Source organism: Lygodium microphyllum, chromosome 10 (assembly GCF_053477565.2).
Source record: "Lygodium microphyllum isolate KBCC chromosome 10, Lygodium_microphyllum_v1.1.10, whole genome shotgun sequence".
Taxonomy (NCBI): domain Eukaryota; kingdom Viridiplantae; phylum Streptophyta; class Polypodiopsida; order Schizaeales; family Lygodiaceae; genus Lygodium; species Lygodium microphyllum.
This window is the reverse complement of record NC_141144.1, coordinates 57,395,098-57,422,979: the sequence shown is the minus strand read 5'-3', so window position 1 is coordinate 57,422,979 and position 27,882 is coordinate 57,395,098.

Sequence of the window (27,882 nt, the reverse complement as noted above, 5' to 3'; positions counted from 1 at the left end):
AACAAGGTATGGAAAGTCAAAAGATTGAATTATTTCTAAAGGCTGCAGATTCTTCTCTTCAGGAGAAATTAAATGATCGACTTGAAGACCCTGACTCTGAGATGGGATTGAAGACTGCTTGGAGTGATGTCACTGAAGCAGTTAATATGATTGCTCGAAGAGAGCGATTGCGCCTAAGATGGGGATCAACCCCTGCAACAACTGAATCTATGAAGGAGCCTATTCTAGTTTCTCGACCTCTTGTCTCTATGACCGAGCAACCAAGAAATTCTGCTATTCCATCTCCAAAGAAGGATGTTATGGACGAGCTAATTAAAAGTATGCGGGATCTCCATCTTAATCTGACGGAGATTAATTCTAAAGTGGAAAAGTTTGATGTAAAAGTAGAAGAAAGGGGTCGGTCAACTGCCCAAAGTTCTGTATGAGAAGGCTTCAAAAGAAGCTATATTTGGCGTGATAGCCTTCACAATGACAAGAGGGAGTGCGGTGCATTCCGTAAAGCTAAAGCACAAAAATTAGTATTTTGGAAGGATGGTAAAATTCATGCAGTCGAAACCGGGCTTCCTCTTAAGCCAAACTTCGGCAACGGTGGCATGAAGAAAAGATTGGAGGATTTGGCAACAAGAACGGCCTATGCAGCTGTTGATGTTGCAACCTATGGGCTGCAAATTGAGCCAACTAATGAAATTGTTAAAGCATGTAAAACTAATGCAAAATCTAAAGTGTAGATGTAGGCCTTGGATCGCATGGAGCAAGGCAAGGCAACTAAAGATGATTTAACCACTGCCAGTCAATGTATTCGAGGAAGAACCGGTTGGACCGAGCCTGTGGATTCATTTTCAGCTTTTGGTCAGTTAGCTGAAATTAATAATCAAGAAGCCATGATAGAAGAAAAGAGAAGAAGATGTTGCCAGTCCTTCTTCTTCAAGACCGACTAAACGCATAACAAGAAGTAAACCAGACCAACAGAAGGTTGCTAAAAATCCACCACTGCAAGAGTTTGACATGGGAGATTCCCCTCAAGCAAAGAAGATAGAGGGAAAAAAAAAGAAGCAAACATCCCAGTTACAAGTTGCAGTCCGACATAGAGACTGCAACGGATCTTAAACGGATCCTAGAAGAAAGAATTCTTAGAAGTAGAATTGAATTTACATTAGGTGAAATTCTCGGTATTGCAAAACGAGGATTTCATGATGTAATAATTGATGTAATTAAATGAAAAAGACAATATGTTGGTGAGGAAACTGAAGAATCTGTACATGCTTTTTTGCAAGTACTTCATGTGTATTTGCAGGATGAAGAGAAGCTGAAAACTCAAGGGATTCGATTGGAGGCAATCAAAGAAATGATTGCAGCCATAGAAGCCAAAGATGAAGACATTTATGAAGCAGAAACTGAAGAAGCCATTATGGTGGGGACTTCTCAATCTAAAGTGTAGCCCATGCGTAAGAAAGAGGCTCTTCTTCACAACATGTAAGAAGAAAATGAAGCTCACTTTATTCCTAGTAGTCACTACTCCCGTACCCATTGGGCGAGGGCGACTACTGAAACTGTTGTTAAAATCTGTGAAAAAGAAACTCCATGCATTGCCCTTATAGACCATGGCTCAGAAATTAATGTTATGTCAAGAAGTCTCTATGAGAATGGCAGATGGCCCATTGATGTGGACCCAAGATGGCACATGAAGGCAGCCAATAACTCTTCCGGCGATCTTTATGCAGCATGTCCTTATGTACAAGTTACTATTGGTAATGTAAAAGATAAATTTCATTTCTTTGTTCAAGATTCCTGCAGCTATCCTATCATTCTTGGACAACCATTTATTTCCGAGTCTCGTTTAGAGACAAAGGCTCTTGATGATGGTTCATCATATGCTCGGATAAGAAATAAGAATAATGACAAAGCTGTCCAATTCCTAACCATCTGTGTTAATCACCACCAGAATAGGGATCGATTGAGAGATCATCCTGTTCCTCCTAATGCCCGAGAATTTAAGGGTTTTCGGGTAGCGTTGCTATAAGTGGAGGCTATGGCAGTGCATCATGTCACAAAAAATTGCCTCTACATATAAAGGCAAGGCCAAAAGCTGATTTGCAGGTTTTTACAACCAATAGTGTGGGCTGTTATAAACAGCTTTCAGCCATGAACAGGGCTGAAAGAAAGTATTTGTGTCATATGGAACAAGAGCTGAAGCAAATTGATGTTTTACCTAAAGATGAAGAAATTTCAGGACTATTTTATGGGTTGAATTATAATGATACAATGGCTGAAATTTATACAACTGTTCATGCAGAAAATCAAGCAGAAAATTAGTCCATACAGGTATGTACATTGGATATGTATGACATAATTCAAACAAGGATGAAGTAAGAGTAGGAACAAAGTATAAAACAGTTGATAAAAAGGTCAAGGCGGTAGCTACTCCTCTACCGCTTGAAAGCGAAGGACTGGCAGAAAGGGTATCCAAATAGCCAAGCCTTCGTGATCCTAAAGATATTGGTCACCAATTTACAGCAGAAAGTCTACAAAAGCTGAAAATTGGTGAAGACTCTTTCCTCTTGCCAGCTGAAAAGCAAATCTTCATGCAGATGTTAAAGAATCATGGCAAAGCCTTTTCATTTTAGCCACATGAAATTGGCTGTGTAGATCCAAGCATTGTGGCATCAATGGTGATTTTTACGGTCCCACATGTTTCTTGGAATCTTAAACCAATTCCGGCTCCAAGGGCTCATTTGCCTAAGTTATTCAAACTTCTAAATGAAAAGATAAAAATGCGAATATTGGAGCCATCTTCAGCTCCATATTCCAACCGATGGTTTATCGTACCTAAGAAGAATGGATCTTTGCAATTCATTTAAGATTTACAACTCGTCAATAAAGTTACTATTAGAAATGTTGGATCAGGGCCAATTGTTGATGAGTTTGCTGAAGCTTTTGCAGGTAGAGCAATCTATTCCATGGGAGATTTATATTCAGGCTACGACCAATTTCAGCTTGCTTTGGAAAGCCGAGACATTACCACAATGAAGACGCCTCTTGGCCTAGTCCGCATGTGTACTCTACCTCAAGGGGCTACGAATTCAGTAGCTCACATGATGAATGCTATGCATAAAGTATTGAGGGATTATATTCCTCAATTAACTCTTCCTTTTCTTGATGATGTTCCAATCAAAGGATGTGAAGTTCATGAGAAAAATGAAGAACTCAATGAACTTGAATGTCGAAAGTTTGTTTCTGATCATATTAATGATTGTGCTCAAATCTTGTCTAAATTAGAAGAAGTCCATTTTACTCTTTTAGGAGCTAAATCTGTTTTTGGAGTCGAAGAAGTCCTTGTGGTCGGACATATGTGTGGTCCATATGGCCGAAAGCCTTTTCCATCCAAAATAGATGCTATCAACAAAATGCAGGAAGAATGTACAAATGTTTCAGAGGTGAGAAGATTTCTTGGTGCATGTGTCTTCTACCTTATTTGGATACCACATTTTGCTCATGTTGCTGAAAGTCTTTATCAGCTGCTAAGAAAGGGCCAAAGGTTTATATGGGAAAAAGAACATACTCAGGCTATTCGGAAACTCAAGAAAATGTTGATTTCAGCCCCCACTTTAAAGAGGGCTAATTACTCTCATGGACAGTCCATTATACTCACAGTGGACACAAGTCCTATTGGAATAGGATGGGCAGTTGGTCAAGACGACCCTGAAGGCAACAGATATGTAATCCGCTTTGGAGCGAAGGTTCTTAATGAATGACAAAGAAGGTATGCTCAAATTAAAAGAGAACTTTGGGGAGTAGTAACTACATTAAAATGTGACAGGGAGTACTTCATGGGCACACACGTTATAGTTGAAATAGATTGCCTTCCACTCTTGGGCATGATCACCAACTGTTCCACTCCCGACATAGCCATGCTAAGATGGATAGCCTATATTAAGTTCTTAAATCCTGATTTGAAACATATTGCAGGTAGAGATAATCCAGTTGCTGACATGCTTTCGCGTGCCAGATATAGGGATAAAGAAGAAATGATGGATGAAGAAGAATCAGAATTTATAAATGATGCTATAAATGCAGGTACAAATCTAAAAACAGTAAGTATAGCTGAATCTAATGTTGATTCAACAGTCAAAAATGCATGTACAATAAAAATTACAGCAAGTACAATAGGTTCAGCCGCTAAAACAAATTTTAGATCAACAAGGAAGGATGAAACAGCCAAAGAAGGACAATGGACAGCTAGTAAACAGCATGTTCAATGTTTTGTTATGGTTTGTTCACACGTTAAAGAAGAATATTATGCAGATGATTGGCTAAAAATTGGCCAATTTTTTAGCACTATGACAAAGAAGAAAGATTGGACTAATGAAGAGTTCAAGAGAATTAAGAGAAAAGCTTATGGTTTTTTTCTTAAAGATGGTTACCTTTGGAGGCATGCGAAAAAGAAAGGAAGGGCGCCTGTTCGTGTCTTAGATGACAAAAATACTCAAAGACAGGTCATGCAAGAATTTCATGAAAGCCTATTGGCTGGTCATAGAGGCATATGGGACACTTTTGCCAAAATAAAAGAGAAATTTTGGTGCAAAACATGCATAAAGACATTGACCATTTTGTTGAGTCTTGTCATGTTTGTCAAATGTACTCTATGGTGAAGCATAGAGATGGGCTTCAGCCTACCTATCCTTAATCCATTCACTATAGATGAGTTATTGATTTAGTAACCATGCCTACAGGAATTTCGAACATGAGATATCTAGTACTTCCTAGAGAAGATCTCATAAATCAAGTGGAAGGAAAAGCCCTGACAACAAAGTCTACTCATGCTGTTTGTAGATTTTTAATTGAAGTATTTTGTAGGTATGGATGTGTTGCTAAAGTAACTGCTGATAGAGGAGAATCGGATGCTGATGAGGCTCGCCATTTCTTTGCTCAATTGGGAATTAAGCTATCCCTTACTTCAATCTACAACCCTAAAAGCAATGGTAAGAGTGAAAGAGGTCATCAACCAATTCTTAAAGCTTTGGCAAAATCATGCAAAGGAAAGATGAGGGAATGGCCTAAAATGCTACCATTTGCATTATGGGCTGATAGAACTACCCATAGTGCAGTGACAGGATATATGCTGGCTGAACTTATATATGGACAACCACCTGTTATGCCTATTAAGGAATCCATTGTCACATGGAGTATCTTACCTTGGGATGAAGGCATGAATAGAGAAGAGTTGCTGTCTCTGCGCAAAAGACAACTCGAAAGAATGCCAGAAGATGTCAAAACAGCCATTGAAAGGCTGAAAACGAAAAGATTAAAGAAGAAGAAGAGGTTTGACAAGCATCATTGACTCCATCCAAGAGCTATTCAAGAGAATGATTGGGTACTTGTCTATGATAATAGCGTGGACAATCAATATAGTGCTCATAGGAAGTTAGCCAAGCGATGGTTTGGACCATATGTTGTAAAAGTAGTACATAATAATGCTACTTACTCTTTGGCTGAAATGGATGGGACCATGATTAAGATACCAATAGCCGAGAAATGAATTAAACTCTTCAAACGAAGAGAATCTTTAACTTATGAACTTAATGACTTAGATATGAGCCCTCTACTTGAAGACATGTAGGAAGAAAAAGACTTAGAGAATGAAGATGAAGATAAATCAGAAGAAGACCCTCATTGACCTGAAATCTTATGAAATGGCCCATGCTGGAGGATGTGCAGGTTAGGAGGGGGTGAATATCAAAGAGTTTACTATTCATAATATAAATCATGGGATTCTTTTGAACACAGAAGAACTTCACTGGGAGTTATATGAGGAATTTGCATACAAAATTCAGACATTGTTACCCAATAACCATCTTTGTTTCATAAATTCTTTTGTATTTAGCATATAATTTTCAGTTATACCATGTATATTGATGAAAAATAAGTCTATGGGAACCTACAACTTGGTCAACTAGAAGTAATTAATAGTCTGCAGGATAACTCACATTGATTCAGGTGCAAAAATATGGTTAGAACTCAAGAAAAACGCCAAAAGTTGTCAAAAGGATCACTAAGTTCACAGGGGACCTGAAGCAATAGACTTAAGTGACCAGCAAGTGACCTGGGTAGGTCAAAAAATGACCTGGGCCTAAGCAGGGAGCAGCCCGCATTTTCCGGCGCAAAATGTGGGCTGCACAGTCTGAGCACAACTAGAGAAAGCTGAGCTATAGTGCATGCTTCGGAGCATGCAAACTGAAGATCAAAAGGCCTAGAAGAAGCTGAAGATGTAAACATGGTGAGAGCTCCACTTCTCTACCCATTTGGTCTGACGAAAATGCATGTTGAAACAGTCTATAAAAGGGAAAAATCTTAGAGAAAAGTATTCAGCCTGCTCTTATGCATGGCTTCTCTCATTTGTCTACCTCATTCTCGGTCCAATGAAGCCCGACTTGTATCCAAGTACTTGAGTGACTTTGGGGCAAGAAAAGGGTGAGGATTTTGAAGGTATATGGGCTGTTATGGGCTGAAAAAACCAGTCATAAATAGGGCAGCCCACTGTTATTGTCCATTTTTATGAGCAAAGAAGAGATTTATGTGGTTGTAATATAAGGAAATGACCTCTTTTCATCAGGACTTTGTTCATTAATGATTAGAGGAGCTTCTTCATGAGTTCATGCACTCATTTTGAGCTTGATTATGGACTGGAATTTTCTGTTTTAAAACAGGGCTGAAGCTAAAATTATGCTTCTTCAATTCATTTCATGTATCATTGGCCCGACGGCACCGTATAGAAATCATTACAAGATATAGGCCTTATATCGACATTATTCCCCCTTCATCACAAAAAGCATCGTTATTGGCGATACCATAGAACAATTGGTATTAGCATCGTTATCAATGTCGCTATTTGCATTGGTATCAGCATTGCAAATCACGTTGGTATCAGATAACGATGCTAATAATGACACAAATAACAATGCGTGCAGGTAAATTTGCGATGCTAATAGCGACGGTAACAGGGAAAAACAAATTTTGTGGCAAGGCAACGAGTCATACAAAATAGTTTTTGCAATGTGTACGATGCCGTGTTAACAAAAACAAAGTGTACTGAAATCATAACACTGATACATGAAATAAATACATAATCGCATAATGAAAGCGACTGGTACAATCATGACAAGATATCACTACTAGATAGAAAATGTCTACACAAATCAGGCGATCAAAAAAGAAGGGCGTGTGAGCTCCAGGGATCCAAGGGTGAGCTATATATCCTCGCCATCTGAAAGCGTGTCCCGTCGCAAAGGAGCATCGAACAGACTCTGCAAAAAAAGAAACAACTACACATCAGTCCACCATACAATAATGCATTCTAATTAAACATGGTAACTATGAACAATAAAGATGAGTGACTTACAGGGCCACCACGTCTATACAATCGGTTGATCAATACAGTGAGACCGTGCCTCTCTGCATATCGAGTCTCAAGGCCGATTGGATCGCGATTTGTAATGGAATGCTGCAAAGAAAACAAAATACTAACTGTTAGAAACATGATTGTCAGTACAAAGGATATTGCAAAAAAATAAGCAAGCAAAATAAAAGAAAAACTTACAAAGTCCTCCAAATATGTCATGTGGCTGCCACTCCCAAGATGATGGATCACTCTGGCCTCTAGTCGTTCCCTCACTGTCTCGCACTACTAACTCCAATGTCATGGAGAATCTATATCCTCCTCCCTCAGTTGGCGCTAGTCGCCTGCGTCTAGCCACTTAGGCTTTGCAGCCCCACTCTTGAGTGCCTTGCATGCATCCGATCGTCTATTGACATATATGCATGCATGCAGTCTATCATCCAGCCTGTAGAAAATCTATCTATTGTAGCTAGAATAGAAAAATCCTCATGCAAGGATGCTACTATGTAGTCCTTGCTCCCCTTTGGTATGTTTTTCCAATGATCTAAGACATTGTGCTGAAAAACTTGTTGGCACAGCTCTCTCATGCGTGCCATCACCCTCCTCCCCTTATCATTCATGATGATGACTCCTAACCTATCATCGACAAGATAGGCATATCCCTTTGGGGTATGCCTAAGATAGGTTCTCTCCCACTTACGTCCATGCTTCTGGGCATATCCTAGAGACCCCTACACATCCGATATACCGACCAGGGTAGTATCTATCGGTGTAGCATCCATAGGGGTGCTACCTGTAGACAGCTGAGTAAAAGCCGGAGTAACTGGAGTAAATGTCCCCACAAGTGTGATAAATCCTAGAGGTGATGCAACTCCAGTAGAACGACAAGACGGAGACACCGCGTTTGTGCCTCCACAGTATCCATCTGAGCCACGCTCCCTAGAACTGCCACAAGAGCGAGGAGTCACACTTGTATCCCATGCCGATCGCGGGCTCACTACCTCTGTATCTCTGCAGCATCCCCCTGACCTTAAAGCACTCCCTCCCTCTGGCCCAAATCTGGAGCGTCATCCTTGTCTGCTCGAAGCTGAAGCATCTGATTGCGCTGAAATAGATCTAGTAGAGCGGCCTGACGATGTCCGAGATAGCTCCTGGTCTGCCATATCTCTAAATCTCGCCATCTGATTTAGAGACATGTGCATGAAGATATCCTGTAACTCCTCATCACTCATCCCTCGACTCATCCTGAAAAGGTCACCTGCACAGACAAAAAATGATGTTAGCATAATCAATTTAAATCATACAAAGCACGGTAATATAAATCCTAAAAAAATGATCTTACCTAAAATGTATATCTTATGTATCCTTATAAGCGATTAGTCAATGAATTGAGTAAGTGGATGCTCCAAGTATGAAGTATCCTATGGTCCCATGTTAATCTCCTGACAGAACTCTGCATACATTGGAAGATCGATAGACATGTCACCACAAAATGATGAGTCCACCTCGTTCCAACCACCACATCTCTGGACAATCTATCATCATCCTTCAACAACCATAGCATTTTGTTGTCTGGATCCACCATTGGTAGCCATTGTGAAATATGCACTAGCACCTCAAACACCAACCAACCTTCAGCCATACTACCTTCTGACCGAGCTCGTTGTTGTAAAAAGCCTTTCAGGGTTTTCATGAAGTGCTCCAAGAAGAACATCCATCGCATATGGATAGGTCCAGCAATCTCCACTTCATCTAGAAGATGCACAAGAAGGTGGATTTGTATCGTGAGCATGCTAGTAGGCATGTATTTCTCAAAGAGACAGACCATCTCCACTGCTCCCTGCCTCACGGATTCAATAGAGGACATCTTAATCTCCTTCTATGAGATCCATTATACCAAAGTCGACAACCTATAAATGGCCCCGTGTATTTTTGGAGTAAGGCATCATGCGATCGCGATTGGTAATAAAAACTGCCACAAATGAGAAAGCATTATGAACAATGGCTACACTCCAAATAGTAAAATGTGCATGCCAATTACAATCCATTCGTAGTATAAACCTGACATATCTTATGCCAGTCATGGGATTTTATCCCTGAAAAAAAAAGTCTTTAGAAAATGCAGACCTGAGAGAACGCATCATACCCGTCGGAGTGCGGATAGACTTGACTACTTACTTCACAATGCGCTCTCCTTTAGTGGACAAAACCCAAGGAGCGCGATGTAGCTGCACATGACCCCATCAACACTAAGTGCCTCCATCTTGCCTATCTCCTTTAAATCCATTCGTTCCCCTATAATGTCTCTCTTTCCTGTGATGTGGTCCCATAGCAAGCTACCCACATTCTTGAAAATATGCATGGGATCCAACAAGTAGTTGATTTGTAAGTGGGTCCAATATGGCAACTCGTAGAAAACTAAGAACCACCGCATTTTGTTTGGATGTGACTCCGCATGGACCATTTTCAGCTCGTACGAGCTTGTGGCATTCATACGTGTTGGAGGTCGTCCAAGAAAACTTCTCTGAGTTCATGACCCTCTGGCAAGAAAGCGGCGTGTCCTTGATATACCATCTTCTTCATGGTTTTGACCTTCGAGAGTCTTAACTGTGGCCCGCACAATGGACATGCATGATAACCTGAGGTAACCAGACCTATTTCAACACCTCTATCCAATGAATATAGACTTGAACGAGATAAAATATAGATATGTCTCCATAGTCTCATATTTCAACACCTCTATCCAATGAATATAGACTTGAACGAGAACCACACTTTGGACATGTCTCCATAGTCTCATATTCTCCTCGAAACAGTATGCAATCGTTGATACATGCATGGATGCTATTGTAGTCCATGCCAAGCTTTCGTAAAACATGTCGTGCATCATTACGAGACTCGCGCATGGTATTTGTAGGTGGTAATATGATATTTCAATAACCTCAAAAAAATCATAAAACACCTTGAAAAAACACAAATGTTCTCAATAATAGTGCTGAAAAGAAATCAACGGAGCATATGTACAAGGTACTTGAACAACTTGGTCACACTCACATCACTCCACCTGTACTTTTCTTGCATACTTATGAGTGCAAGCAGTGTCTTTAGGCAAGATACTCGGCACCCATCATATAATGGTATGGATGCTTCCTCTCTAAGCGGATCAGAAGTCTCGACATCCATGGGAATCAGTGTATCGCTCCAAGATTGTAGGTAGGTCTGGAAGGCTGCATGTCTCCTCTGGTATTGATGGTATAGATTGGGTAGTGCCTTCCAAGTGGTGGATTGGCTCAGGCACTCCATCCATCGCACGCCCATGAACTCTTCTAATTGGCCGTAAAGGGTGCACTCCTCCTTGGGATGAGACGTCACCTCCTTGGATAGAAAATTTACCAGCCACACCCAATCTTATTGTATATGGTATTCAATTAGCTTGCAAGTACAATGCATAATTGATATTAACTTTTCTTACCGTTTGCTAAAAATTTGCAATCGCTTGATCAATGATCTCAGATTAAAACTCGCCGAAGCGTCGTATGTGTTCTATAGACAATCGTCGTTTTTGTCTAATTGCCAGCTTGCATTGAGAGCAAGGACATGGGATACGCTGATTAAGATACGCATCGCGATCTTGAACAATAAGACCTTCATCATTTTCCATTTTGTCTACGTTACGACAAACAAATTGTTTTTGTTATCATTCTTTTTTTCTTTCTTAAATTGTTTGAGAAGGGATTTCTTCTATTGTAACTCAGCAAAAATTAACGTATGTAAAGTCTCTACCCACCCACCCATAGATTAACATATATATGTGTCGGAGTGTTTCCTGTCTCATGGTGTTGCATCGGACCTCCCCATCACTCTCTCTTTGTTTTTTATCCATTCATTATCTCCTCTCCTTCCATCTCTCTCTCTTTTTCTCTTTCTTTATTATGTTGTATGTTTATTCCCTCTCTCTCGTTCCTTCTTTTTTTCTCTCTTCCTCCCCCTCTCTCATTTTCTTTAACGATCACAACTACGAATACGATGAAGACCACGACCATGACTACAACTACAACTACGACCAGACCACGACTACGATCACGATCACGACCACGACCACGATCACGACTACGACCACGACCACGACTATGACTACGATGACCACGACCACAACTACGACTATAACTATGACCACGATCACGACCACAACCACAACTACGACTATGACTATGACTATGACTACGACCACGACCATGACCACGACCATGACTATGACTATGACTATGACTATGACAACTATGACTACTATCACGACTACGACCATGACTACAACCATGACCATGACCACGACCATGACCACTATCACGACCATGACTACGACCACAACCATGACCATAACCATGACTACGACTATGACTATGACCACGACCATGACCATGACCACGACCACAACCACCACTACCACGACCATCACATCTGCCACTACCACTACCACTACCACGACTACGACCACTATAATAAACAAGAAAAGAAGAAAAAAAAACAACTACTACTACAATAAATAAGAAAAGAAGAAAAAACTACTACTACTACTACAAAAAACAAGAAAACTAAACAACAATAAATAAGAAAAGAAAAAAAAACTACTACTAGTACAACAAACAACAACAATTAATTTCATTTTCTCTCTTCCTCTCCCTCCCTCACCCTCACCCTCTCTTTCTCTCTTTCCCTATTACTCACCCTCTCCCTCTCTTTCTCTCTTTCCCTATTATGTTTAGTGTATTTTCTCTCTCCTCTCCCTCTCTCATTTCCTTTTCTCTCTTTCTCTCGCTCTCTCGTTTCCTCTCCCTCCCTTACCCTCTCCCTCTCTTTCTCTCTTTTCCGATTAGTTATATGGGTTTTTTCTCTCTTTTTCTCTCTCCTCTCCCTCTCTCATTTCCTTTTCTCTCTTTCTCTCCCTCTCTCATATACGCTCCCTCCCTCATCCTCTCCCTCTCTTTCTCTCTTTCCCTATTAGGTTTAATGTTTTTTCTCTCTTTTTCTCTCTCCTCTCCCTCTCTCATTTTTTTCCTCTCTTTCTCTCATTTTTTTCTCTCTTTCTCTCATTTTTTTCTCTTTCTCTCCCTCTCTCATTTCCTCTCCCTCCCTCACTCTCCCCCTCTCTTTCTCTCTTTCCCTATTATGTTAATGTTTTCTCTCTCTCCTCTCCCTCTCTCATTTCCTTTTCTCTCCCTCTCTCCCTCTCTCACTCTTTCTCCCTACCTCACCCTCTCCCTCTCTTAGCCCTATTAGGTTTAATGTTTTTTTTCTCTTTTTCTCTCTCCTCTCCCTCTCTCATTTCCTTTTCTCCCTTCCTCTCCCTCTCTCATTTCCTCTCTCTCCCTCACCCTCACCCTCTCTTTCTCTCTTTCCCTATTGGGTTTAATGATTTTTATCTCTTCTTCTCTCTCCTCTCCCTCTCTCATTTCCTTTTCTCTCTTCCTCTCCCTCCCTCACCCTCACTCTCTCGCTCTCTTTCTTTGTTTCCCTATTATGTTTAACATCTTTTCTCTCTTTTTCTCTCTCCTCTTCTTCTCTCATTTTTCTCTCTCCTCTCTCTCTCTCATTTCTTCTCCCTTCCTCACCCTCACCCTCACCCTCTCTTTCTCTCTCATTTCTTCTCCCTCCCTCACCCTCACCCTAACCCTCTCTTTCCCTATTATGTATAACATTTTTTCTCTCTTTTTCTCTCTCCTCTCCCTCTCTCATTTCCTTTTACTCTCTTCCTCTCCCTCTCTTATTTCTTCTCCCTCCCTCACCCTCTCCATCTCTTTCTCTCTTTCCCTATTATGTTTAATGTGTTTTCTCTCTTTTCCTCTTCCTCCCCCTCTCTTTCTCTCTCCCTCTCCCTCTCTTTCTCTCTTTCAATGTTTCCCTCTCCCTCCCTCTTCCTCTCTCATTTCCCTATTATGTTTAATGTCTCCCTCTCCCTTTACCTCTACCTCTCCCTCTCTCATTTCCTCTTCTTCCCCCTCTCTTTCTCTCTCCCTCCATCTCCTTCTCCCTCCCTCTTCCTTTCCCATTTCCTCCCTCTCTCATTTCCTCTCCCTCCCTCTCCCTCTCCCTCTCCCTCTCTTTCTCTCTCATTTCCTCTCCCTCTCTCAATAAACACGAATTATAGCAAAAACAAGTAAAAGAGAGAGATAAAACTCCCTTTCCCTCTCTCATTTTCTCTCCCTCCCCCTCCCCCTCCCCTCCCCCTCTCCCTCTCTTTATCTCTCTCTCCCTCCCTCTCTCATTTCCTCTCCCTCCCTCTCCCTCTCCCTCTCCCTCTCTTTCTCTCTCATTTCCTCTCCCTCTCTCAATACACACGAATTATACCTCATTTCCTCTCCCTCTTTCAATACACACGGATTATACAAAAAACAAGTAAAAGAGAGAGAAAACTCCCTCTCCCTCTCTTTCTCTCTCCCTCCCTCTCCCATTTCCTCCCTCTCCCTCTCCCCCTCCCTCTCTTTCTCTCTCATTTCCTCTTCCTCTCTCAATACATATGAATTATACAAAAAAACAAGTAAAAGAGAGAGAGAAAACACAAAAGCAAAGCAAGAGTGGACAATGCACTCACCATAAAGGCTTGAAGAAGGGTTTGATGGATCCTCTTCAGGACGGCGACTCCTCTTTGCCCTCTGTACACCTCCTCCTCTTCTTCGCGAACGACGACGATGGCGGCAGTGGCGATGAGAAGCCTTCTTTTTCCTTCTTTCTCTCTTTCTCTCCCTCTCAGCAAGATGGTCGATGTCCCTCTCACTCTCTCTTTCGTGAATGCGCAAAAAATGACGTGCTCGGGTTTCGGCCCGCATTTTTTTGCTCTGGGTACCGTCGCTATTTGTATTTTTATTAGTGTCGCATTATAGCGATGCCACTATTTGTCATCGCTAACGCGTGTCGCTATAGCCTCATATCCTTGTAGTGAATGTAAGGGAGAAATGTCACTCATAAGGCTCCATATAGAAACAATCTGAAATAGTGAGCGTGCCACTACACACCTCATCATAGACTCACACCAATCTACCTACCAAGTTCGATGCCCCATCACATGGAGCATGTTGTAAGGTGAGAGGGAGAAAAGTATGGAATGTATGGCATGAATAAATGACCATATGGTCGACCAAGAATTTTTTTGTGTAGCCGTGACTGCAATATATGCGAGGTTTAGTGCCGAACCTCACTCGGCCCCTTCCTCTCTCCAATGCTTGCACTTTAGCACACCTATAACAAGGGGACGTATGGGTTGCATGGAAGAACCCAACTCCTCATTCGAGTGATGGTGAGATCTCCTGCCATGGCCTAGGCGTGTTTGTGTCACATTCGCTTGGATTTGATGGACCCTACCCTTTGTTGGCATACAAATCTCCATAGGGGCAAACATGTGATCAAGAGAGCTCCTGACACTCTGTAGTTTCTGCAAGTAAGCCTCTTTTTGTGATTAGTTGTATGAAGGAACCTCATCATAAATCCTCTTGAGAAGCCCCCTTAGGTCCTCTATAGAGGACATAAGATCCTCCTCATGCACTCTCTCATGTGAAGAAAGCTCCTCTAAATCAGGGCCTTTGGATATTGTAGGTATGCCAACTGGTGTGTCACCAATTTTCCACAAGTTATGGATGATGGATAAAACTTGGTGAAGGTGTGGAAAGTGCCTCTCCAAGATCAGTCTCAAGCCATATAAGTGTTTGCAGTCAGTGACCCAATTAGCACAATCACAGTAATTTGACTACATACTCACATGGTATCATTTCTCTTTTTGTGTTGTATTGGCCATCTTGAAGAGCATCGTTCCCTCATTCATTACTTGAAGAGAGGATTGATCCCTCTCATACCTCTGGAGTATCCTCTTCCTTGCAGCCAGCCTAGTAGTGTGACTCTTGCTTGATCCATAGATGGTAAAGCACGCGGAGTCAGCTGTCACAAGTAATCATGTTTAAAGTCACTCAATCACTCTTATATTCATAAAACAAGCTCTATTATAGGTTGAATATGCTACCTATCTCCTGCTTTTTTCTTCAAAACTTGATCGCGTTTCCACCTATCCTAGAACTCGAGGTTGAGCTACCTTCCAAGGTGTGTGGTAGATCTAAGGTAGACCTATTGATCTACGCATCAAGGAGCATGTACTTTATGAATTGCATAACCTCTCAATGAGATTAGTGGTGTCTACATTGCCATGGGAAAACATCCAACCAAACTTGGGCCACCTTCTTCGCCAAATGCAAGCATGCCCACACCATCCATTGGTCACATATCGCACCACATTTGGGAGAGAGGAATAACACACACCAACTGCTCAAACAGTTTCTCAAATCATTCCTCCAATTGGGCAGTTCATTAGATTGCATAGTGATGCATAAACATAGTCACTCTTGTCTACAGGAACCTTCATTCAATGGCTACACATGTATGAACCTCGATGTATAGACTCTTAAATATAAACCCCAAGCTAATCAAACTACATCAAATGAAGTTGATTCATACATGGGGAGGAGATTCTCAACCCATGCCTTCTTTGTGTGAAACGGACAAAGTATTATGTGGCAAGCAACCTGACATCTCCCACCATCAAGGTTGCTCATACACCAACAAAAAGGATCATCCGAAACAATGCTAGAGAAGGCTTCTAGCTCTTGCTAGGACTTATCAATGACAAGAGCAACCAAACAAATATCACCCATTGTGGAGAGAACTACCTGCATAGTAAGTTACAATGCCATGATCTCCTGGCTGGAACCGTTGTCACTTGTGCATAACATGAACCAAAGGTAAACACCCATTCCATGTTGGTTCGGTAGAATGGTGTCGAAGGGTTTTCGAAAGCAAAGTTGCAACCATAGAGGTCCTTGAGAAATTCCAAGATAGAAGATCAATCAAGCAAATAAGCAAGATAAGAAAATCATGTCAAGTCTATGTTTTTATTTTTGCCAATAACTGAAGATGAATAGAAAGCCAAATTATCTTGCAGTGGCAACCTCCACAATGTGTTCTCCACTACCAGTCTCATGATTTCTGCTAATTTGGACTGATCTGGCATCAAAATTATTCCCAAAAGAATTGTGAAGCCTTGACTTCTTTGAAGGGGAGTTGTTCTTACTTAGAACTGATTTCTCTTTCTTGTTGCAAATTGGTTCATGCTTACATTCCAACAACTCTTTAGAAGACTGATGAGACAAATAAATTTCTAGCTTAGCAACTCCCTCTTTTACATTAGAAGAGCTTAACTCTGTAGTGACAACATTTCTATTCAATCTTCTTGCCCACTTCTTTAGAGACGGAGATCATGTCCAGAAGAACACTTGTATCCAGTCCTCCTAAATTTTCAAAGGCACTTTCTCTTTGTAACCTAGGATATTCATTTTCCTGGACAAACCATCATTTTTCTGTAGTAAATCTTCTCGTTTTCTGGCAAGTTTTGCAAGTTTTGCAGTAGGATCCACAACACCTTGAAGCAACAAATATGCTGGTATCTGATCATTTACAATCACAACTACAGTACCAGGTGGCGGAAGTTCTGCTTCTTGCAGCATCTATAAGTTTGATAGGCCCGAAAGTGTAATGATTTTTGTTGAGCATTTCTCTACCATAAGTCTGGCCTGTGTAGCTCTATAGAGCAACAACCCTTGTGATCTCTCCTTTGGCTTTAGTAGATATCCATTTTGTAAAGATCGAATTGATTTTCATCTATTAGTAGTTTCAAAAAGTTTGTTATGGCTTCCTCTACCAGGTTGAGCTCCGTAGTTATCTTATCATATATTTTTTGTATTGTCTTCCTTCATGTAGGCCTGAAGCCCGTAATGACACTGTTGGAGTAGGTAGCCATACCAACATGAAGTCTGCAATCAATGCCATTACCACAGCAGCAAAAACGAAATCCAGTTCCTTGGAGAAATTTTATATGCACTCTCCATTTCAGTTGCTATCTTAGTGAATATGCCAACACCACATTCGATTGCAACCTTCGTTAGGAAAAGATCATCAGCCAGTAATCTTTCTTTGAAACCTCCAAACTGAAGAAGCCATCGAAAAATTGGATTTGTTTGAAGGTCAAAATATTGGTGAACAATTGCAATAGGGATTCATCCTTGCTGTATTGTAGAAGCTAAATCTGTAGGTAAATCACTTAGAGCTTTTCCAAGGCTATACAAGGTCAGAATAGCTTCTAACCAATTTTTCTCGGAGTCACTTTCATCAGATGCCCCACCAGAGTCCTTGAACAACAGATGGAGAAAACAACTGCATCAAATTTCAACCAGGGGTGTGAAAGCCTCAATTGTGGCATCACAACAGGCTCTCTGCCTTCAATTTTATGCTGTAGAAGTGCTTCGCATGGAATTCTAACATAGCTAGATACTGCAAGAAACCTGTAACCTGTTGAGTGATGTGGAACCCACAACCTCCATAGCCCTTCACAGAGAGCATTCCACCTGTTCTCTATAGCAGTTATTAGTTTTAGTAATGTAAATGAGTTTGAAGTTTTATCCCCACCATCGCACCCCCAAATCCGCTTTTTCTCTCCCCCCAAATTCCATCCCCCCACTCTATGCACATAGGTGGTAATATTAGAGGGACACTCTAAATTTATCACAGTGGCAACACCCATGATATCCAAACCCTTTGCAGCATTGGCAATCTCCCTTTTTTCCTTCATGGTTTAAAACCAGGTCCTTTTAGGCCTTGCGTAAATCTGAGATTCATATTCCATCAAAATTTGAGCCTTGTTTGCTTCCATTTCAGCTTTCCTCATTGCCCTTTCAATTCTTTCCTTTTGAAGAATTTCACAAACAGAGTTCTCAATCTCTTGGATCTTTTCATGCCATTCAATTATTTTCTTTGATGACAATATTCTGTTACTCAACTTTGATCCAGCCCTCTTAGCAATCAATTTCAACAAAGAACGATCCTTTTCAGAAGCAAATGTAATGGCACAACCCTCCAAGCCTGCCCTTGCTGTTCATACCTTGAAAGGACGATGGAGATCATCTTGTATAACATATGCAAGAGTCTCATTGTCAATCCATTCCATATACTCAGTGACTCCATGTAAAGGCTTTCCCACAAACTCACCAGTCTTTGTATCCACAGTATAGACCGTGTAAAGCTCATCACCTTTTGTATCTTTAGCATAAGAAAACAGCTTGAGAAGGTCGGGAAAACCATACTCATTGCACATCTAGAGCCCATTCTCCTTCTAAATTGTTTGTAACAAATATCAGATTCACTCCCAAACAGCACTTGTCTCTTCTATGAAATTGAACATGAACCAACTGAAGGCAAAACGTTCAGGCAGAGCAAAGCACAATGTCTAAGTATGTATAAAGTAACAAATATCACACACACAACTTTTTGGTGGATTCCACACCTCGGATGCACAGCAATATGACATCCACCCCCTCTGATCCTACACATCCTCTGGATGGGCCAACTACCCATGATCATTATCGTCAAGATCCACGTACAAATCAATCTCTACATTCTCTATTTCCGGTATATCAGCAAGGTTATCTATCATATCATTTGTCTCTTCTACTGGAGTTTCTTCTCATTGCTCTTCTCTTGCAAATTCTTCCAATGCATAATCCTCATCATCTCTTTTCTTGAAAATCTTGATTCTTTTTCCTGCAATAGGCACTCTAAGCACTGTCCTATCCAATTCTGTCAGCTCATATGTTGCATTGTCAAAGACATGTCTGACTATGTACGGGCCAAACTATCTTTTCACCATCTTCCGAAGTGTAGTATGCTGATTTTCAAGGCTGCTCTCAAAGACTAATACCCAGTCTCCCTCTTTTATTGCTCTAGGCCGCAAGCGATGCCTGCTGTCAAACCTGTCCTTATTTCTAAGTCTAGCAGCCTTCAACATGTCAATAACTAGCTGAATATCCTATTGTCTTCTCTCCAATTGCTAGATCCAAAGAGCTAAGAGCCCCTCTCTTGTCAAATCCTCCTACCAAGGTAAAACTGACCAAGTCAAAGCACAAGTCTTAGTCGGCATAACCGGTTTCTGACCATACATCAACTCTGCGGGCATGTATCCTGTGGTAACACTGTGAGTCATATGATCAGCCCACAAAGCAAATGGTAGAAGTCTCTGCCATTCTCCAATCCGTCCTCTGCATGGTTTGGCTAATGCTTTCACTATCGGCGAATGCCCTCTTTCACTCTTTCCATTTCCCTCTAGATTGTATGCTGTGGTTAGAGCCAACTTGATTCCTAGTTGAGAGAAAAACTCCCTAGCTTCATCTACATCTAATTCACCGCGATCTATAGTGATCTTACCCACACATCCATACCTGCAGAAAATTTCTTCCAATAAGAACTTACACACGGCACTAGTGGTCTTCGTTCTCAAAGATCTGCCCTCAACATGATTAGTAAGATCCTCTCTAGCTAATACAATATATCTCATCTGCCATAGACCCATCCGCATAGTAACCAAATCAACTACCCACTTATAATGAATGCATAGCGGATAGGTCGGATGAAGCTCGTCTCGATGATGCAGTACATAATACATTTGACAATCTCTGCAAGTCTCTACAAAGCGAGAAACATCTCTGTACATGCCTTTCCACCAATATTTTTCCTTGATTTTCTCATAAGTAGCTCACACTCCTCTATGACCAGCTCAAGGACTCTCATGAAACTCTCTCATTACTTGTAACTGGGTCTCTTTATTGCAGACAACCGGCAAGGGTAATCCACCTCTTTTCTTCGGGTGCTTCCAAAGAAATCCATCCTTGAGAAAATAACCATAGGTTTTTCTTCTGATCTTCTTGAACTCTTCATCTGTCCATTCATCTCTTTTGCTTAGTGTACTAAGGTACTTGCCAATCTGCGACCAATCTCCAACATAGAGTTCTTCTATGAAAGCCACAATATCATAGGCATGGCAAACATGATTAACCATAGCGGCTGAAATTTTTGCATCATCTTCTTCTGCAAGTAGTGTCTTCTCATCATCATATCTGGCTCTGGACAGCATATTCGCCACTAGATTATCCTTCCCTGCTATGTGTTTAAATTCTGGATTTAATGACTTGATGTATGCGATCCATCTCAGCATAGCTATATCCGAAGTAGAGCAACTCATAATCATACCTATCAATGGCAAGCAATCTATCTCTACCACAACTGAGGCTCCAATAAAATACTCCTTGTCACATTTGAGAGCTGTAATAATTCCCAGTAATTCTCTCTTAATTTGCGGATACCTCCTCTGTCTCTCGTTTAGAACTTTCGCCCCAAACCGTATAGCATACCTGTTTCCATTTGCATCATCTTGACCCACATCCCAACCTATGCCAATTGGACTAGTGTCAACTGTCAATACAATATGCGTTTCGCAATTATAATCCACTTTTTTGAGAGTAGGAGCAATCTGCAATAATTTCTTCAATTTCCGCATGGTTCTAGTGTGGCTCTCATCCCAATAAAATTTATACCCCTTTCGAAGCAGCTGATATAAATAATCTGCTATGTGTGCAAAATGGGGTATCCAAATCATGTAAAACACACAGGCTCCAATGAATCTCCGTATCTCTGAAGTGGTAGAACAATACTCTATAATATTCTCTATAGCATCCACCTTCGCAAGTGAAGGTTTCCTGCCATAATACCCACACATATGTCCAATAATGACAACCTCATTTACTCCAAAAATAGATTTCTACCCTGATAGTGTCAAGTTCACTTCTTCTAACCTGGCCAAAATATTTTCACAAGATGAAATATGATCAGCCACAAAGTATCTACATCCCTGCTCATTTAGACTCTCATTCTTCTCTTCTTCTGCACACCCCTTAATAGGCGCATCATCCAAGAAAGGCATGGTAAGCTGAGGTATGTACTCACGAAGAACCTTATACATGGCATTCATCATATGCGAAATAGAATTAGTGGCACCTTGATGCAAGGTACACATCCTGATAAGCCCAATAGGAGTTCTCATAATGGTTATGTCCCTACTTTCCAAGGCCAACTGAAACTGATCGTATCCCAAATAAAAGTCAGCTAAAGAATAGATGGCACGTCCAGCAAATGCTTCTGCAAACTCATCCACAATTGGACCTATATCAACATTCCTGATAGTAACTCTGTTACTGGCTGCATGTCCTGTATAAATCGGAGAGTACCATTCTTCTTTGGAACCGTAAACCACCTATTTGAGTATGGAGCAGATGACACCTCTAGGATTCCCATCCTGATTTTCTCATTCAACAAGTCAACTAGCTTTGGCAGGTGTGCCCTAGGCACTGAATAGGTCGGAGGTTCCATGGAATATGAGGAATAGTAAAGATCACCATAGGGGCAAAAATATCTGGATTCACACATCCAATCTCATGCGAGAAGAAAGCAAACCCCCTTCCATGCCGCTCAAGCATATCCTGAAAGCATTGCTTCTCTGAGGACTGCTGAAAATTTATGGCCTATATACTCTGGGTTTCTCAAAATTGGCTGCTTCGTAGCCCTCTCTATTTGCTGATCACTGTCAATTGGAAGCGGTCCAACAACCGGCTTCACCTTCTTATCCACAGTCTTGTATTTCGTGTCAACCCTTCTTCATTATGATCCTCTACATTACTTAAAGCATGCCGTAAATCAGCAATTCTGCCCTCTGGTGGCTGAATATCCTCAGCCCTTTGCTCTATGGACTACATAGGAACAGCCCTAAACTCTAGATGCTGAAATATTTCAGTAGTAAACTCAGCCCTCTGTGTCTCTATAGGCTGATCATAATCAGCCAGAAACTCTGTTTGCTGAATTTCTTTAGCTCTTAACAGTTTTTACTGAGTCACCTTAGCCTCTGACTCCATCTGTGATACAAAATCTGAAATTTCATGAAACATGTCCAGGGACTGCACTGATACATTACTGAGACAGCTCTACATATCAGCTTTCAGCATATTTTTCATCTTTGTCATCGTATCTGCACAAACCATACTATCATACATCCCATCTATATGCTCATCATCCTCTAAAATACCTGCATTTTTCAAGTCTTTCTCTTTCCTGCATATGTACTACCTGGCAGCTCTAGGCAACTTAGAAATCTTATGATAGCTCATCGAACTGTTTGCTGAAATTCCAACAAAATTGGAGGAGAAAACACTACTACCAGGAGGCGAGAACTCCAATCTCCTCTGCTCTGTACCACCATCATCTCGCGGAACAGTGGTACCTAATGAAAACCCAAATCCCTCACAGTGGACAAAGGTGCATCTCAAAGAGTATCCCTGTTTTTAGCATGATTTACACACATAGTCATAAACTGGACTACTCTCATACCATCTTTACTACGAATCCGTGCATAAGTAGATTCGGCATCCATTACTTTCGTCTCCATGCGCATCTCTGTGATGGATGGCTGTCCTAGAATTATGGGGTAAGAGCATGAATCCTGCACAAAGAAATGGAAATCCTCCTCCACATCTCCAAAAGAAATCCTGACACTGGGATAGGCAGCATACAAATCACCTGCAGTATTGTTGGCGGCTCTCATACACCACCCATGCTTTGCATTCATAGGCCATTTATTACTTTCATAAACTCTACGAACTATGAGATTAATCTCTGAACCATGATCCACCAAAGCAACATAAGGCACCTGTTTCTCTCCAATTTTTACCATTGTTTCTGTAGTTGCCCTAGCCCAATGACTCTGCGAAAAGTGACTACGCGGTACCAAGATAGGCTCATTAGTTTTAGCATAATGCATAGGCTGAACCCTCTTCTCTATCTGTCGAAAAATAGAAGCATTCTCGACCATAACCTCATCCTCATCCTCATCCAACTCCCCAATCAAAACTCCCTGTGTATCAGTGGTAGGCAATGTATATCTTTTTCTCTTTAGGACTTCTTGGAACTGATCTTGAAACTCTCTTTTCGAGATGCCCAAAACCTCAGAAATAGTAAAAGTCACCTCACTGCCAAGTATCTTGTCATTAAAGATTTTCTTCATGTCCGTAGATGTCTCAATATCGGACATTAATCTAAATCATGGCTGCTTTCTCTGTCTAGGCTCGTGCCTCTTTTCTTTCTTTTGAGCATCTTGCATTTGTCGTTCTGGCCTTGGTCTCGAAGATAGCCCTGCAGTAGGTGGAGTAACAAACTCACCCCCTCTAGTCTTTTTAACTGCATTTGGATTCTCTTCATCTCTCCTACGCTTCTCCTCAATAAGTACATCTGCTCCTTGAGACTTAGCCAAGTAGGCATAAATAGTGTACCTATCAACAAGCGAATCCCAACCTGTCTCAGATCTGATGCTAGAACCTGCACTAGTAAAAACAATCTGCTGGATTTTCCCCTTGTTTGCTGTCTCCATAGCATAGGTCCATAATGCTGACTGACTCTCTGAAACTTTCTCAATCTGGACTCCATATGCAGAAGCATCTCCTCTAGCTGCCACATAAGAAGTACGCACAGCCATATCATCTACTAATTTCTTCATTCCGCCTTTCCCAAAATTGGTAGCAAGCGGAGCTCCAGTTTCAATCAACTAGATCTTGCCATCTTGTCCCCAAAATACCAAATTCTTCCTCCTTGCATCTTGAAAAGATTCACAATCCCTGCAATGCTGATGGTCCATACTATCACACCAAATACATCTTTGATCTCTCCTAGATGCACTAGGAACACTAGAAGAAATAGTAGACGCAGTCGAGGCAAACTGCTCTCTTAAATTTTCCACCAATTCTGCTTTAATTGACTCTAGTGTCAAATCCGTTATGCCTTTGATTATGTCATGAAGAGAGAAAGGAACCAAAGGAGTGGATGATTTTGGAGCAGAAGGAGCCGGCATCGATCTTGGAACAGGAGGACCAGGAGGATTAGAAACAGTAGGCACTGGCATAGGCCAAGTAACTCGCTGAGGAAGAGAAGAAATGACAGGGGTAGAAGCAAACATAGGAGGAGAAGACGGCGTCGGTGTCATAGATCTATTCTATAGGTGGGTCTTCCATATCTGCCTCTTGGTCAAAGTTGAGACTGCATTCTGGGCATCTTGCCAATCTGTTTTAAGACCCATAGGCTTTGTGTGATCCTCAAGAAGCTCTCCTAATTCTTCCTGAAGAGCACGATCTGCAGCTTGCAAGAAAAGCTCAACTTTCTCAATATCCAATGCTCTTTGTTCAATGGCATTGAGCTGACTATACCTCTCTTCAAATTCTCGTATCAATTGTGAAGCAGCTATACATTTATTTGGCATGTAGACCCACTCTCGGAATGATCACTGTGTAGCCATCCCAAAGTCCTCAAGAAAATACTCCTCTTTTAGGGCCTTCTTAAAATCTTGCCAATGCGAATTTTGAAGGAAAAGATCAGTCATTTTTACCCTCAAGGCGGGTGTGACAAGGCAAAGAAAATATTTACTCATAAGTCCTGTTGGTACTCCAAAAAATCCCATCTTAATCTCATACGTCTTCAAATAAGCCGATACATTACGGCCATCAAATAGCTTCTTTTCATTCTCAACTGCTTCAATCGCCTTAGTCGCATTGATTGCATTCTCTTGCTCTGAATATAGTTGCCTTTGCTGAGACAACTGTTGTTGATGTAACTGTTGTTGCTGCTGTATATACAATTGTGTCTGTTGATTTTGAAGTTGCATATACATAGACATATTCTGCAAAATCTGCTTTAAATCATCCGTAGAAGTACTTGAAGCAGAAGTCGATGATGGATCGAAGTAGAGGACAAAGCTGGAATTGTAGAAGGGGCTAAAATTGATGCTGAAGTATCTCCAATTCTAGAAAATTTTAAATGCGACGATTTCACGTCGGTTTACCAAAGATATCAAAGGGTTTTCAAAAGAAAAGTTGCGACCACACAGGTCCTTGAGAAATTCCAAGATAGAAGATCAATCAAGCGAATAAGCAAGATGAGAAAATCATGTCAAGTCTCTGTTTTTATTTCTACCAATAAAAATTGAAGATGAATAGAAAGCCAAATTAGCTTACAGTGGCAACCTCCACAACATATTCTCCACTACCAGTCTCATGATTTCTGTTGATTTAGACTGATCCTGCATCAAAATTTTCCGCAAAAGAATTGTGAAGCCTTGACTTCTTTGAAGGGGAGCTATTTTTACTTAGAACTGATTTCTCTTTCTTGTTTCAAATTCATTACAAGATATAGACCTTATACCGACGTTTAAAGTGACGAAAATACAAACAACAAAATTTGCCCCCGTCGTCGCAAAAAGCGTTGTTATTGACGACGCCATAAAAACGTCGCTATTGGCATCTCTATTAGTGACGCTAATAGCGATACAACCAGTAAATTTGCGACGTGCATAGCGATGGTAATAGCGACGCGAGTAGTAAATTTGCGACGCTAATATCGACGGTAACAGGGATTAAAAAAAATTTGTGGCTGGGCGCATTGTGTGCTGTATGAGAGCCATACAAAATAGTTTCTTCACTTCTGTATGCAAAGCACTTGCAAACAAAAAGAATATATACTGAAATCATAAAACTGATACATGAAATAAATACATGATCGCATAAAAAGCAATTGTTACAATCATGACAGGATATCACTAATACATAGAAAATGTCTACATAGATCAGGCGACTAAAAAATAAAGGTGTGTGAGCTCCAAGGATCCAAGGGCGAGCTATAAATCCTCGTCCCCCGAAAGCTCGTCCCGCCGCAAAGGAGCATCGAACAAATTCTACTGAAAAAGAAACAACACATCAATCCAATATACAATAATGCATTCAAATATCACATGGTAACTACGGACAATAAAGATGAGTAACTTACAGGGCCACTGCGTCTATACAATCGGTCGATCAATGCATTGAGACTATGCCTCTCTGCATATCGAGTCTCAAGGCCTTGCGGATCGCGACTTATAATGGAGTGCCGCGAAGAAAACAAAATGCTAACTGTTAGAAACATGATTGTCAGTACAAAGAATATTTCAAAAAAACAAACAAGCAAAACAAAAGATAAACTTACAAAGTCCTCCAAATATGTCTTATGGCCGCCACTCCCAAGATTATGGATCACTCTGGCCTCGAGTCGTGCCCTCGCCGCCTCGTGCTGCTGACTTCAACGTCTTGGAGAATCTATAGCCTCCTCCCTCAGTCGACGCCAGTTGTCTGCATCTAACCACTCGAGCTTTGCAGCCCCACTCTTGATTGCCTTGCGTGCATTGGATCGTCTATGTGACATGTATGCACGCATACAATCCATCAACCAGCCCATAGAGAATCTATCTACTACGGCTGGCACCGGAAACTCCTCGTGTAAGAATGCTACTATGTAGTCCTTGCTCCCCTCTGGTATGTTCTTCCAATGATCCAGGACGTTGTGCCAAAAAACTTGTTGGCACAACTCTCTCATGCGAGCTATCACCCTCCTCCCCTCATCATTCATGATGATAGCTCCTGACCTACTATCGACCAGATATCCATAACCCCTAGGAGTTTGCCTAAGATGGGTTCTCTCCCATCTCCATCCACACTCCTGGGCATATCCACGAGACCCCTCTACATCCGGTGTACCGACGGGGGTAACCTCTCTCAGAGTGGCACCCAAAGGGGTGCCACCTGGTAACGGCTGCGCAAAAGCTGCAGTAACTGGAGTAGATGTCTCCACAGGTGTGACAAATCCTGGAGGTAACACAGCTCCAGCTGAACGACAAGACGGAGACACCACATCGGTGTCTCCACAGCAGCATCCCCCTGATCCCGATGCAGTCCCTCCCTCTAGCCCAAGTCGTGAGCGTCGAGATCTTCTGCTCGAAGCCGAAGCATCTGATCGCGCTGAAGCAAATCTAGTAGAGCGCCTTGATGAAGAACAAGACAACTCCTGGTCTGCCATCTCTTTGAATCTCGCGAGCTGGTCTGGAGACATGCATGCGAAGATGTCCTGCAACTCCTCATCGCTCATCCCTCGACTCATCCTGAAAATGTCACCTGCACAGATAAAAAATGGTGTTAGAATAATCAATTAAAATTATACAAAGCACAGTAATATAAATTATTTTTTAAAAATCCCTCTTAAAATATATATCTTATGTACCTTTATAAGATATCTAAACAACGAATTGAGTAAGTGGATGCTCCAAGTATGAAGTATCCTATGGTCCCATGTTAATCTCCTGACACAACTCCGCATACATTGGAAGGTCGATAGACATGTCACCACAAAAGAATGAGTCCGCCTCGTTCTCAAAAAATTCTTGGACTCATGTATTTCCATCATTGTTAGCAGATGCGGGCTCCAAGCTTTCGACGGCCTCCACCCCTTGTAATATTGACCCCTCTATTTGCATATTATCTTCATCTATGCTCGGAACATCGCTTTGATCATATACTCTCACACTTTGGGGAGTTGAAGGTATAACATACCACCATCGAGGTCGTCGGGGGTTTGGATAGAAGATTACCTGTTCACAAACACGTACAAAGTGAGTTCAAACCATTGTGACATAAACCATGTCGTATTACAATTAGCAAGCAAATGAC